This window comes from Chinchilla lanigera, unplaced genomic scaffold (assembly GCF_000276665.1).
Source record: "Chinchilla lanigera isolate Chin_1 unplaced genomic scaffold, ChiLan1.0 scaffold00013, whole genome shotgun sequence".
NCBI lineage: Eukaryota > Metazoa > Chordata > Mammalia > Rodentia > Chinchillidae > Chinchilla > Chinchilla lanigera.
The window spans coordinates 26636825-26651400 of record NW_004955414.1 but is presented as its reverse complement, the minus strand read 5'-3'; the positions used below and the strand labels follow the sequence as shown (position 1 = coordinate 26651400).

Below are 14576 nucleotides of genomic sequence, written 5' to 3'. Positions count from 1 at the left end.
TGCCAGCCACCTTTGTGACACAGTGAGGCTGCACGGCTCACATGGAAAGTGTGAACTGAACCTGTTCAACCTGGCCTCAACTGACGTCAAGCTAATGCCAACAGACTATTTGGGAATGGGGCAAACTTGGATATGTCTCTTGGTCAATCTGGTCATACTATTAAGTACAAACACCTGGATCATTTAAGATGCTACTATGCTAACAATATGTTGGTGCCTCTTGAAGGTGTTTCTGAGAATGGAATGGTGGCAGGACAAATCCAGAGCTATCAGGAGGTACAGGTCATGGAGACAACAAAGACTCCTCGTACTGCAGCTAGGAGGATGAAGTCAAAGAAAGTGGTCTGCAGGTTTTTTCTGCATGCGCAGTCCATTCAGACCTTGTACCCAAAGATGTACCCATAAAACATGAACCAAAACCGCACCTAATGTCTGTAGATTTCACTAGCTCAGATTCCATAGTGTTGCCTTTGTCATTCTAACCGGCCACTGTGTGTGGCAGCTGCTCCTCTCACTGTCCCAGTTAGCAGCCTGGCATTCATAAACAGCTGCTGTGTTTAAATGTTCTTCCCTGCACAGTGCAGGGCCTGTACAGCCTCCCAAAAATATGTCCTCCTGCGAAAGTGGCGCATGCCATGGCAGCAGATGTTTGCCGATGGTGTTCCTGACAATTTGCTGTGCCAGGATCTGAGATTCTGACTCCTCTCAGAGGCAGTCAGAACGGGGTCAAGGACATGGGGCAGCACCACCATCACACAGATGCTAGGTGCTTGGCTGAGCACCCTGCCCTGGGAGGCATTCAGTCAGTGTTAGCTATGAACAGGGTTAATAATCAGCTGATTTGCACCAAAGCAAACACAGTAGCTGTCAAAATGCAGAGTGGTTCCCACACAGAGTGGTAAATAGTCACTCCCTAGAGCCCCCGTCTACCCAGTGTCCATATCACCATTCCCATCACCATCTCGTAGTGGGACAATGGCTTCCTCCTTGGGACCCCTAGAACCTCCTCCCAGGTGAGCATCCGTTCTGACTGGTTGGTGTCACAGGTAGCAGTCATTAAATTCAGGATCACGCCCATCATCATTGTCATCGTCATCACTTAGGGACTCACCTTCTCACAAACATTTAGACCCTGAAACTCTACCCCTCTCTCCATTCTCTCCCTACCCCTCTCATTCCTCTTTCCCCTTCTCCACAGTAGGTTTCCACCCTTTGCCCATCCTTTGAAGGGCTATCTTTTCTGTCTCAACACAGTCCCTGAGTATCTCACTCATGGCTGTGACTGCATTTACACTATACAAGGACTTACCACCTTGGCTAGGCTAGAACTGGTTTCCTAGAGTTACTTTCCCTACAGAGTCCTAGGCTAGCATGAGCCACATGAGACTAGGAAGGCAGCAGTGAAGCAAGAATGCTTTGGGTTTTACTCTCAGAAAGCCACTGAGGGCCAGCAGGTGCTGTTGTGGAACATCCACTGGTCCACCTTGTGGGCTGAGGCAGCAACCAGGCGGGTGGCTCCTCCAGCTCCTGATAGTTTTCTCATCAGCGTCTTTTGCTCCTGGGCCAGGTGCACATTAGCTCTGTGACGGGGGAAGCCAGGGTCTCCTACAATGAAATCTCAAAGGTGATAAGAAATCAATGCAAGTTCTACACCAGCCTCATGGGTCCTGCCTCACCCTCACAGGTTCTCTTTAGTTTCTTTATATCATGGCCTTCTTCCTGTCCAGATTGCCTGCCCTGGAGACATAAAAGTAACTGCTGTACATATGAGTGACCCTGCTCTCATGTTGTATAAGTCAAATCCCTGTAATGTATCCATATCCATCAGCAAGTAGATAGATGATAGATAGATAGATAGATAGATAGATAGATAGATAGATAGATAGATAGACAGATGTAGTTTGGATCTTAAGCATCCCCCAAAAGCCAATGTGCTAAAGGTTAAAGCTTGGAACTATTAGGAGGTGGTAAACACCAGGAGGTGGGGCCTCCCTGGAGTTGTGCCCTCAGAGTATGACAAGACCCTAGTCCCTTCCTCTCCTGTCTCTTCACTCTCCGGCTGCACGATGCACAGTTTTGCCCTCCCACATACTCCCACCATGATTTGCCACCACAAGCACAAAGTAACAGGGCCATCTGATCATGGGCTGAAAGCTGCAAACTGTGAGTCAAAATAAACCTTTTTTTCTTTAAAAATGTATGGTTTCAGATATTTGTCATAGTAACAGAAAGCTGACTAACATAGCTGACTAACAGAAAGCTGACTAACATCTATGTTAGTGAAAAGAGTGATCAACTGATAGATCTCCTAATGGCTCTGCTCCTCTGATTGAACTCTTGCTTTCACAAACCACCACCCAATCCCCTAAGCCATACATCTAGTATCAGCTCAGTTTCCCTGTCTCTGTCACTCCCAACATCTAATCACCCACCCAATGTGCAAGTCTACCTTCCAATCTGTTTCATTCTCCAAGTGCTTGGATCTTTTTGTTTTGTTCTGCCTTATGTTGGGATCTGACAATTGCACAGCACTTGTTTTATAAATAGCAACTGGAAATTCACCGTAGAAAAAAGCAAAAGGAATCCATGAATGATTGATACTTAAAGGTTCAGCAAAGATCTATGCATAACCTAGTTCCTCTCAGCTTTCCATTACATGCTCGCCCCTCAGTGCAAACACAAAGCAACCAGACCTGCTCCTTCAGAAGGGTGTGGCCACGGGTAAGGTGTCCATTCCTGCAGCTCACCGCACCAACTGGGGCCTTGGCAGCACCTTAATTATTAAAAACACCTTTCATGGACTGTGTCTGTATTTATTTACCACAAAGTGACAAGAGTTGCTAGGCAAATTCATAAGGCAAACAGGAAAAATGTTAGCCTACTTAAGAGCAAGGAGCTTAAGTACTGGCCTTTGCATTCACATAAAAAATTGGCTCATTACACACTTTTTCTCCTTTTAATAAACCCTGGATCTCTAACAACCCTCTCCCCCTTCTCTCTTAGCATTTTCCTGTGGGTGCTTGATTATAATGAACTGGCATTTCCTCACCAAGGTTGTTTTTTCAGCCTGTCATTCATCATCCATTAATTCATAAAGAATGTATTAAGTGTCTGTTGTTTGCCAGGTGCTGGGAATGTGATAGCTTGTTAGTATAAGATTTCTGTTTGTAGAGTTTCTATTCTAATGGGAGGAAATCATTTATCAAGAATTAATCCAATAAATAACAATTTCACTTAGTGATAGGTACACACACACACACACACACACACACACACACATGCACGTGTGCAAGTAAGGGCCAGTAATGAATATGAAAGGGAGGTCATAGAAGGTAATAGAAAGGAACCATCCATGCGACTACCTGAACAAGAGCTTCCCAGGCAGAAGGAATAGCAAGGTTTTACCCAAAGGGGAGCAGGACACTGCCATACATTCATGCCATGATAAAAAAAGATCAATATTTCCTCTTTTAGTTTCAGGAGCCCTCCAAGCTATTTTCTTCCTAAAGATCTTTGTACATTGTTTTCCTTTGCTTAAGCCCCTCTTGTCCCTGCTCTTCCCTGAATGATTCCTCATTTTTTACGTCTCAATTCTAAACCTCACTTGTTCAGAGAAGCTTCCCTGACTACTCTTCCTAGGTAGTCTTCCTTGGTATTTTTTGTCTCCACTATCACCTGCTTTACCTTCTGTTATAGTTGATACATTGTGTCAACTTGGCAAGTCTAGCCTCTGGCTAAGTGACTCAGCAGTTCCACATCCTGGGGTGAGAAGGACAGCCCTGGCTCTGGAATGTTGTTCATTGTGTCATTGTGAGAAGATCAGAAGGTAACTAAGTGACTGGGCAGGGGGCGGGGTCATTACTTTGTATCATCCTGAGCCTGTGCAGGAGGAGGGCATGGAGATGATGTGAGTGCTACACACCCCCTGGGAGGGGAGCAGCCTGCTTACAATATGAGGGAGGGAAAGAGGCTTGCCCCCCTTTTTTCCCTCTTGCTGCTTTTGCTGTCTCGTGCAGCTTTGAAGTGTTGCCCCTGTGCCCTGACTCTCTCTGTCTTGGAGCCAGCTGATTATGGACTGAAATCCCCACAAACTGTGAGCTAAATAAACCTTTCCTTCCTTAATGTGGGGCATTGGGTATTTTGTCTCAGCAACAAGAGAAAAGTAACCAAGACACCTTCACGAAGTACACTTGCTTGCATGTGTAATAAGATTGCACATGGAAAGTCCTCAAAACAATTGCAGAGTGCATGCACAACCTAATGAATGGACCAGAATCATCACTCACAGAGCACCCAAACCAGCAAGGCTGAGAATAGGAAAAGGGTGGAAGAGGAGTATGAAAGAAAGAAAGAAAGAAAGAAAGAAAGAAAGAAAGAAAGAAAGAAAGAAAGAAAGAAAGAAAGGAAGGTACTGATAAAAGCCAGGGTTTGAGGAAGAAAAAGCAAAGGAGGAAGGGAAATCTGCCAAGGGAGGCCAAGCAGAGGGACTGGGCCAGGGGAAAGTGGCAGAGAACAGGCCAGCAGGACAGTGGGCAGCATGGACAGAGAAGCCTAATCCCAAAGCTGCAGCTGCACTGCAGGCCGCACGCCCACAAAGGCTCCCGCCCTCTTCAGAGGGACAGAGCTGCGCATGACCCCAGATGCAAGGCCCAAAGGTCACCTGCTACTTACTACGGGATCCTCTTCTGCCTGGACACTTTTAACTCCACCCAGGGTGTCCACTCCCAGCCCCAGTTAACAGATCCCCCAGCATCAACCCTCACTCAGTGGGTCTTTTCTTCTGCATCTATTCACAGCAATCATTGCCCCTTAACCACTCTTGGTAGAACAGTAGGCAAACCATCTACCCTCTAGAGCTGTGACAAGTTCCAGTGTGTCAAGTTCCCTTTGGCCGTGTGTTGCCACTACAGCACTCTTAGCACCAGATGTGGCCAAAGCCCCAGACAGTGGGACAACAGCAACATCTGGAATCGTGAGAACATGACCTTCTCAAGGCCTTCAATCCAACAAACCCACCAGCTGGGCAAAGGCCTGGGATGGCTCCGAGCCCCACCTGCTTTAACAGGAGACACCTTCAGCAGATGCTCTTCTGTCTTATTGTGTGGCAAACGAATGTGAGGTGGGAGGAGAGGAAAACAGAACCCGGCAAAGGTCACCCGAGCCTGTCTGAGTGGCCCCAACAGATGGAGCCATACATAACAAGGTAGCACGGGTTCCAATCTCAAGGCCAGCTGCTGAGGCGTGACTTCTTTCTCATGGAAAAACAAGAAATTCTCCTTGAAATGAGAAACACAAGACTGACAAACGTGCCCATGGAGAACCTGAGGATTGACTGCCCCCACTGGGCTCTTCCAGGGAACCAGGAGTTTCAGTTCAAAGTGCCACCGCAGGTAGAGGTTGACGCCTTGTCACCTGTCCAGGCTGGGAAAAAGCAGGCCCTGAGTATTCCGTGCGCACCTTCCAAAGGCACAGGGCGCCCGTATTGCTGATTGATGTCACTTTGGACAGCTTTCTCTTCAGAGCTATTATTCCCCCAACTTTCTTTTGCCAGAAAAATAATGAGTCCTCAGCCCCTCTCTTTCCCTGGGACTTTTTTTAAAATGTATCCATAAAAGTGTATCTTTAGGAAGGAGTTGCTCAGTTTTCAACATGTGGATAATTGATTTGTTACAACTCACAAAAGAGCATTTGTCATCTGGAAACAACCCAGACCCACGTGCTTCCTCCTCCTGAGATGCGCGCGAAGGCACTTGACTTATTGCTGCCATTAAACTGAAGTGTTCGGCTGATTATTTGGTATTTCAGAATTCCTTATAAATCACCGCCTTATTTTGGTGATTACAATTTTAAGAAGAGATGCTTGATTTATAGGCAACATCAGGGAGGAGGCAGAGGAAGGAGGAGGAGCAGGCAGGAGGCAGCAGAGGCTAGAGGCTCAATAGAGACACAATGGAAACAATTTCTGATACACTGTCCCCTTCTCAACAAATTGCAGCTAGAGAATGTGCCCACACCTGGGGGATTTTCATTACTGGAGGTTTGGCAGATAAATATAAGCAGGGGAAGGAGGTCTGGAGCTCTGTGCAGATTGGGATGTGCCATTCTGCTTCCCCTTCTGGTCTCCTCCCAGCTGGGGGTAGAAGAGAGCTGAGCTCTACAGTGAAATTCACTCTATCATCATGCACAGGCAAGCTATGAGACCTGGGTCTGTGCTCCCGAAGAAAGCAAGCAGAGGGCCGGCTCCAGCTGGACACAGCTGGATTCTGAGATGCAACAGAGCAGAAAATGACTTCTGAGGCCCCAGCGAGTCCATCAATCAGCTACATTTATTGATAGCCCAAGGAAGGCACACCCATGAAGGCAGGCACTGTGGAGGGATCCAGGAATCATCGGATGCAATGCCAGGCCTGGAAACTTACAGACTAACAGGGACTCGCAAGCAGCGTGCAGATCACCTCCATCAGACTAAAAAGTCTTATGAAATGAATCATGAGGGTAGTTAGAGCTAAGTGGCATCTGCTCCATCAGGTTGCTCCCAGCTGCAAGTTGGCATCTGAAACATAGACTTCTCCTGGCCTCAAAAAGGAAAAGGGATACGTTGGTGGTCAGACCCCACCTGGTAGGATATGTTCAGTGTTTAAACTGGAGCATGGACAAACGCTCAGGTGGGAGGATGGCGAAGCAGTCAAAGATAGTCCTATGGGGAATACGTAAGGAAAACAAGGCATTCCATCTGGAGAAGAGAAGGCACAGGAGAGCTCACACACATCTGAAAGGTCATCATGGTGAGAAGGAAGCAATTTTATTTTGTAATTGCTCCAGAGAGGAGAATGAGATTGCTGGTGGAAAGCTGCGGAGAAGCAGGTTTCAGTTCAACATAATTCAGCAATCAGGGCTCTGGGCTTAGAGGAATGGTTCGTGGTGAGTCCCCTGCTGTGGAAAGTGTTAAAAGACAGCCAGGGTGGCCATGCCGGAGCCACTGTGCAGTCAACCTCTGCATTTGGTGAAAAGTGAAACCAGGTATGATTTAAGCTTCCCTGACACTGTCAGATTATGTGGTTCTGTGACTAAAATTCACACTGAAGTATGAATAGTTGATGAGCCCTCTCCAGAAAGTACATTGTATTAAAATCTAAGAATTTATAAAAAGTGATGGATATGTTACTAGATCCATATATGCCCTTAAAAGAAGAAATGGGCTTGAAATGAGTAATGACCAGGGTTTCCATTTCTGCACTGAACTTGGTGTCCTAAATTGAAGAGGAAATGACATAAAACTTTAAAGCAGATATGTTATCATCAGTACGTGAGTTTAGGTTCCGGCTGTGACACTTACTAGTATTGTGGCCTTGGAAAAGTTAAACGTTTGTGAGAGCCACTTTTCTCATTGATCAGGTAAGGATCCTAACAGTGCCAGTCTTACAGGAATCAGCAAGGAGTGAATGCGATAATTTATGTAAAGAACTTAGCATAACACAGTACATACTTGACATAGAACAAATACTCAATCATGGTAAGTTATTGTATTTTCTTAATTCCAGAAGGCACAGTTTTCTTCATTTAATGTTTCTAAACATTATAATAGATGTTCACAATGAATATATTGCTCCTCTGCCTCCAGCAAAGAGAGAGACTTTCTCCAGCAGAGAGAGAGAGACAGATAGAGACAGAGACAGGGACAGAGACAGGCTGATTTGCAAATGTGTGGTACACCTCACAAATGACAGCACCTTGCCAAGTCCATGCCCTTCTCTGGGCAGCCTCTCATGATTACCAGGTTGAACTCCTATTGGGAGAATAAAAAGTGAATTCTACCACCCTTGTTGCTTCTACATCCTGTGCAAAGAATTCTGTCTAGAATTTAGCAAAAAAAAATACAAGCTACCACTTACCTCAGCCTTTCTGCATGCCTGGCGGCAGCTCTGCACTAAATACTTGCACAAACCCACCTCATCTCACCCTCTTATCCACCATGGAAGTCAGCATTATTATGCCCATGGACCCTGAGTGTTAGGAAGCTTGCTCCAAACACATAACTAGCAAAAGGCATGGCTAGCTTATGAACCAATATCTATTTGACATTTTTACCCATGCTATTTCCCAGGATGTTACAAGAAAGGTGGGAATTATAGATCTCCTTAACTTCCAAGTTATTTGCTCCCAGGCTAAAGCCTCACAACTTATAACATACAGTGGTTCCCTGTGGTGCAGGAAAGAGGCATGTAGGACATACAGACTCCCACTTTCCATCCCAGGTAGACCTTCACACGCTTCCCAGAGGTCCTGGCACATGTATGCATGCACTCACACCATACACACATGCACGCGCATATAGCCATGCAGACACACAGAAAGGCCTGGGGTAAGAAGGGGACTCACTGGAGCAAGGCTCTTAGCTGTTCCCTGACAACCTCCCAGGACAAGCTTCCTTACTGTAGCAAATTTCCCAGCCCAGAGGCTGGGCCTTGGTCTCAGGAGGAGGCTCTGAGAGGCTACCCCACACTGCACTCACCGAGAATGGGCATCTAAGCCATGATCAGCATATCAATTTGCAGTGAAGGTTCCAAGTGCCAAGGCTCCTGGAGGTGTGAATCCCGCCAGGCGCTGTGTCCCTGAAGGTGGCGTCCTGCAAAGCCAAATTGTCAGCTAGCAGCTTGGCCAGCACAGAGCCAGTGCAGGATAGCTGGGAAAGACTGGGTGCCTCGGACCAGAGTGGCCTGATGAGGGCAACCTGCCGGAGAAGCAGACAGGGGTCAGGTGCACCCCCTCGCCCCTCCCCTGCACAAAGCCTGACGTCTTTGCCCCTGCAGCTCCTGCAGGAGGACTCCTAGGGCTGACCAGCCCTCTGCCTGATAGTTCCCACTTCTTCCCAGAGGTCACAGCCTCTGCATCTTGCTGCCTTTCCCAAGTGGCTTTGCTAATGTCTGCCTTTTCCTATCTGACTCACCTTGCACTTGGAGACTCTAAGAGAGCATTCTATTTCCCTTATCTCCTGATGGGTGGAGCCCTGATACCACCCTCATTTGGAAGAGCAGGAGCAGAGTCATCACAAATCAGAATCTACAGGGCAAAAGAGAAGTGTTAATATAGTTCTAGGTGCCACTTACCCTACTGGGTGGACCCCAAATGCAAGATCTCCCACCTCCTTCCACTCAAGAGGATCTCAGAAATTTCAGGCCCGCCATCAACCTGGAAGCCATTACTTTTACCTGAGAAGGCACATGTAAAGAATAAGCTCCGAGGACCAGCCCAGCCACAGACCTTTGCACCCAGACTCCTCGAGGTTCTCATTCATCCTCGCTTCATTGCTGCCTTCCTTGCCTTCTCTGCTATGTATCCCAACTCCTTGCAGGCCTGAGCCCAACCTCAAGTCCCCACAGGTCAAACTCCTACAGCCGCAACCACACACACACAGAACATTCTGCTTCCTGGGTCTGCCCAGGACTTCCAGGTACTGCCTAGGATCCCTTTGAGAACAGAAAGTGCATCTGGTCAATGACAAATGTTGACAATAACAGTAGAATTTCCACACCAAGGATATGCCCTGCTAAATGCTTTACATGCATCAGAACATGGCTTAATCCTCCAAAGCGTGTAAGTAACAGAGGCTATCCTTCATAGATGAGGAAACAGGAGAGTAGACCCCCTCACCATCATGCGGGTAACATAGGGCAGGCCCAGCCTCTCACACAGCTGTCTTCTTCAGGGCCCACGATTCCAGGCACTGCTCCACCAGACCACACCTCCAGGAACACAGCCTGGTGTGTGCCACAGTGGGAAGAGAGAGGAGGGAGCTTTATCCTTTTTTTAATTCACTCACAAGGACAAGAAGAGAAACAAACATAGTTCAGAAGAAAGGAGTAATGCAGGGTGCTATTTAGATGGGATGATCAGAGTTTAACTCAGTCAGCATCACTTTACTTTAACACGGGCTATCAAACTCTTCTTAGTTTGGTATATATTGCTATGCAAGAGCAGCTTTAGCCTTGGTTCAGCTAAGCTATCACTCCTTAAAGTCTTCAACATGAAAATTCTTGCTGCCACCTGGGTCTGCTTCCTCCATCTTTATCCTGGGAGGGCCCAACAAGTTCGTCTCTTGGTCCCAACATCCATGCTACCTACAGTCACTGTCTGTGGCCAGGACTGTTTTTGCCAAGCTGTGCCTTTGCCCTGGCCAACTGGTTCCCTCCCAGAGCTCCCTAGCTCCCGAATACACAAGCTGGGGCATTCCACATCCAGGCTTCCTCTTGCTCCGCACCCCATTATGCATGCAAAACCCTCATTTCTTCCCATGGCTCATTGGCATGGAATCCAAAAAGACAACTGCAATGAGAAATTTTTTTTTTAAAAGCTTTGGTTTTAAGATTCCCTGGCGTAATTCAAAGGAATATTTGCTAAGTGTAGTGGGGTGATCTTTTGTCAAAAGAGCATCATTAGAAGTTTGCGCATCATTAGAATTTTTCATATCATTTAAGTTTCTGCAATGCTTTAAACCTGTGGACTTCTTTAAATAATAATAATACATTCTGAAAACATGCAGAACATGTTTAAGCAAATGCCTGGGAAGGTGTTCACGATGTCTTTGGGTGCATCCTCCTCTTCCAACGTGAATAGGAACTATCATCATGGTTTTCTAACAGAATAAGAGGAATTGACTGGAAAACCCTGCCCAAGGGATTGCAGTGTGCACAGGAGGGGGGTGAGGAGAAGTGTAAGACAAAGGGTTGTCAGCTCTGCTCAACAATAGATTTTGAGGTGCTGTGCCAGACATTTATGATATAGAGACTAAAAGAAAGACCTAGTCCCTGGCCTCAGGCAGTTCTCAGGCCAGCATGGGTGACAGACAAGTGGGCTAGCAGCTACTACATGAAAAAAGCACAGGACTCTTGACATACATGAGCAGCAACTCTAGAGTTCTCCTTGGAAAATCACTGAAGCACCCTGTGCCTTCCTTTCCTCACACAGGAAATGAGGATTATAACAGTGAGCTAAGGTGTACAAAAAGGCCAAGAAGAGCATCTTGTACATGCTGACTGCACTGGCGTTGCTGTCGTTACTAGACAGGACACCCAGTCAGTACCCATCCTCTTACCTACCACCTCCAAAGGCAAGGCTGGGGGAGGCATGGGGAGCTGCGTCATCAAAGTTCAAGGAATTGGCCAAGAGGAAAGGTGGGAAGAATAAGGCATAGCATGGGCAAAGCAGGGGCAGTAGATGGAGTGTTAGATACATGTGCATATATTGAATGATATGTTGTACACTTTTACTTATAGTAAATAGTATGTCATATACATTTACATATATTAAATGCCTTGTAATATGCATGTGTATTAAATCAGATGTTGCATATATGTACTTATAGTAAATTGTACACTGCATACAGGTATATGCTTTGAAGGTCATGTTATATACACTGATGTACACTAAATGGCATGTTATATACATGTATATACATTTAATGACATCACATGTGTGTATGTGTATTAAATGTTATGTTGTGTATACTATAGAATGGTATGTGTGTACTGCATTGATGACGTGTTATATACATGTACATGCATTAAATGGGCATGTTGTCCACATGTATATACATTAAATTCCATGTTATGTACATAAATACATATATATATTGAATGGTATATTTTATGTCACTGGAGTGATGGGTAGTAAGTGGGTGTAGCAGAAAATGCAGAAAGGCACAAATGTTCACCCCATAGGAAATCTCTTTTGGTTATGCTAAGGAGTTTGAGTGCTTTGAGTGTTGGAAACTGTTGAAGGATTTTAGACAAAGAAGCAACATAATCAGATTTGCAGCCTAGGAAAGAGCTTTGCATGGGGAAAGGCTGGAAGTAGGCTGTCAGCTTCAGCCAGTAGAAAACTGGTGCAATCTTCCTCTTAAGAAATGATGAGGATATAAAGTTGGACAGATCAAGAGAGAGACTCAAAAGATATTTAGGGCTTCCAGTTCAAGATGGTGGGTTGAATGTAAGCAATTTATCTCTACACCCTCCTGAAACATCATAAAACAACTGTAAATTATTTAAATTATATATATAATTTAAAGGACAAAGGTAAAAGATTTAAAAAGTTAGACAACAATTAACTTGGAACCCTGGCAACAGATAACCACTTGGTAATTGACAAGCAAGCCCAAGGACACTGGATTCCAGCCAGAAAGTGAGCGAAGCCTAAAGCCACATAATCTGCAGCTCAGAAGGCTCCTACACCAAGGCTGAGGTACAGAAGGGAAGCACGGAATAGGCACAGTTTCTGAAACCAAGACCCAGATGCCCCTCCTCACTAGAACAGCATCGCTAGCCTCTAGGATGGCACTGCTCATAGAAATGCAGTGCAAGCCCCGTACATAATTTTAAGTTTTCTAGTATCCATGCTTTAAAAAGACAGGTAAAATTAACCTTGCTTTAAGTTTCTTTGATTGCCACATAACAATTGTACACATTGATGATGATGCCTTGATATGTACACATTGCATGATAATAAAATCAGGATAAATAGAATATATATCACTTCAAGCATTTATCATTTCTTTGAACATTCAAAATCCCCTCTTCTAGGTATTTTGAGGCATAGAATGTGTCATTGTTAACTGCAGTCACCCTGGTGTGCAATAGACCCCCAGAACCTATTCCTCCTATCTCGTGGGATGCAGTGACCTTTGACCTGCCTCTTCCCACTCACATCACCCCACTACCCTCCTCAGACTCCAGTAACTGCCACTGTATTCTCTACTTCTATGAGATCAGCTTCTTTAGATTCCCACATATAAGGAAGATTAACTTTAATACTATAGTTTATCTAACCCAATCTGTATAAAATATTATGATATCAACATATAATCAATATACTAATATTGATTAGATTCTTCACTTTCTTTTCAAACTGTAGTATGTATTTACACTCACAGTATGGCTCAACTTGGTTGCACATGTTCAGGGGAAATGTTTATCTGTTAGATGTCATAAGGTCTACAACTGAAGAAGTAGATCCACATACTTGTCATCCAAGATTTATACAGTTCCCAATACTGAGAGAATATGCAATTTGAAAAAATAAATTAATTAAAATGAAAATTTTAAATTTAGTTTCTCAGTGAGACTAGCCACATTGTAAGTGCTTAATACCCCCACATGACTAGTGGCTATTATACGGGACAGCACAAGTCCAGGATATCTAGACTAAGGGATACTAATTACAGTTGAAACACTGGAGCTAACAAAACAGGAAAAATGAAAGTTGAAACCTGCCCCACAGTCTTCTTCCCCAGAAGAATTCCAGTGATTACTGCCAAACCAGGCTCATACCCTCCAGCCAGGAGACTGGAAATTCTTCTCCAGAAAATGTGACCAATCTCAGAGAAAGGCCCAAATCTATGGCACAAAGAGATCCAACTGAACAGCTGGTAAAATTAGCCTACACTGAGATCCAGAGGTGTGGAGTCCTCTCCATGAGGAATGCCTCTAGCCTGTAGACAAACTATCATAGTCAGCTTTCTGCTACTGTAAAAAAAAAAAAATACTTGAGACAATCAACTTAAAAAGAGGAAAAGTTTATTTGGGCTCACAGTTGTGGAGGTTTCTGTCTGTGACTGACAGCCCCATTGCTTTGGATCTGTAGCAGCACAACACAGCAGGAGCACATAGTGCAACAAAACTGTTTGCCTCATGGGTAGGGTGCAAAAGCAAGAGAGAAAGAAGAGCTTGGGTTCCACTCTCCCCTTCAAGGGCACCCCTCCAATGACCAGGAGACCTTCCATTAGGCCTTTCCTCTTAAAGTTCCTACCTCCTCCTAATAGTCCTACCTGGGGACCAAGATGTTAACACATGGGCCTGTGGGAATATATAAGATCCAACTATGGCACAGACTAACACAGACGAGCAAAAGAGACCTGAAAACAGAGTTAATACAGGCAAAAGAAAACATTCAAAAATCCATTGATAATCACCCCCAGAGATGCACTGAAGATTTTGAATTCATTAGAGGAGAGCAGAATGCTATTTTAAAAAGTAACATTCAGAAAACAAACGACAACAATAACAAAAAAAAAAAAAAGCTGTTGGAAAGATGTGAACAGAAGATTCAAAACAGAAGCTAAAAGATAAAATTGAATAGCCCTCCCACAAAAAGATCAGAAAAGAGAGAGGGAAGATTTAAAAACTAAAGGATCAACTCAGAAGATCTAGTAGTTGAGAACAAGGTATTCTGAATTTACAAAGGAGAAAGTGGTGGAAAGAAACACTTTTTAAACTTTATTTTTTAATAGTACATATTTGTCATACATATTGATCGCATCCATGATAGGAAATTTGTACCTGTACATAATACATCTTAATTCTCTTCCCCATCTCCTCCTTACTTTTACACTCCTTCTCTTCCCATTTACAAAAGTTTTGTGTCTGTCTTTCTCCTTTCATTCAAGAAACATTTTTTTAAAGTTCAAGAAAGTATGCTGGAGCTGAAGGAGCTGGGTTTTAATGTACATGACATCAAAGGAAAACTTCTGAACTTTAGGAATAAAAAAAAAAAAAAGTACCCTAAGCAGGCTGAGAAGGTGGGAG

General features: G+C 44.7%; 1 long non-coding RNA gene across 3 annotated transcripts in view; it reads right to left on the bottom strand.

Moving 5' to 3' along the window:
- Positions 1–1020: 1020 nt before the first annotated feature.
- Positions 1021–14576, bottom strand: part of LOC106148047 — a 36492-nt gene continuing 22936 nt past the window's right edge. Inside the window, exons 2-4 of one of the 3 annotated variants that reach the window (XR_001233172.1) lie at positions 8948–9060; positions 8513–8731; positions 1021–1617 (exon numbers count right to left, since the gene is read on the bottom strand). This is a non-coding gene — a long non-coding RNA (uncharacterized LOC106148047). Of the gene's footprint in view, positions 1618–7205; positions 7787–8512; positions 8732–8947; positions 9061–14576 lie in introns of those variants that run through there. The other 2 variants (XR_001233173.1, XR_001233174.1) reach the window with 2 other exon arrangements.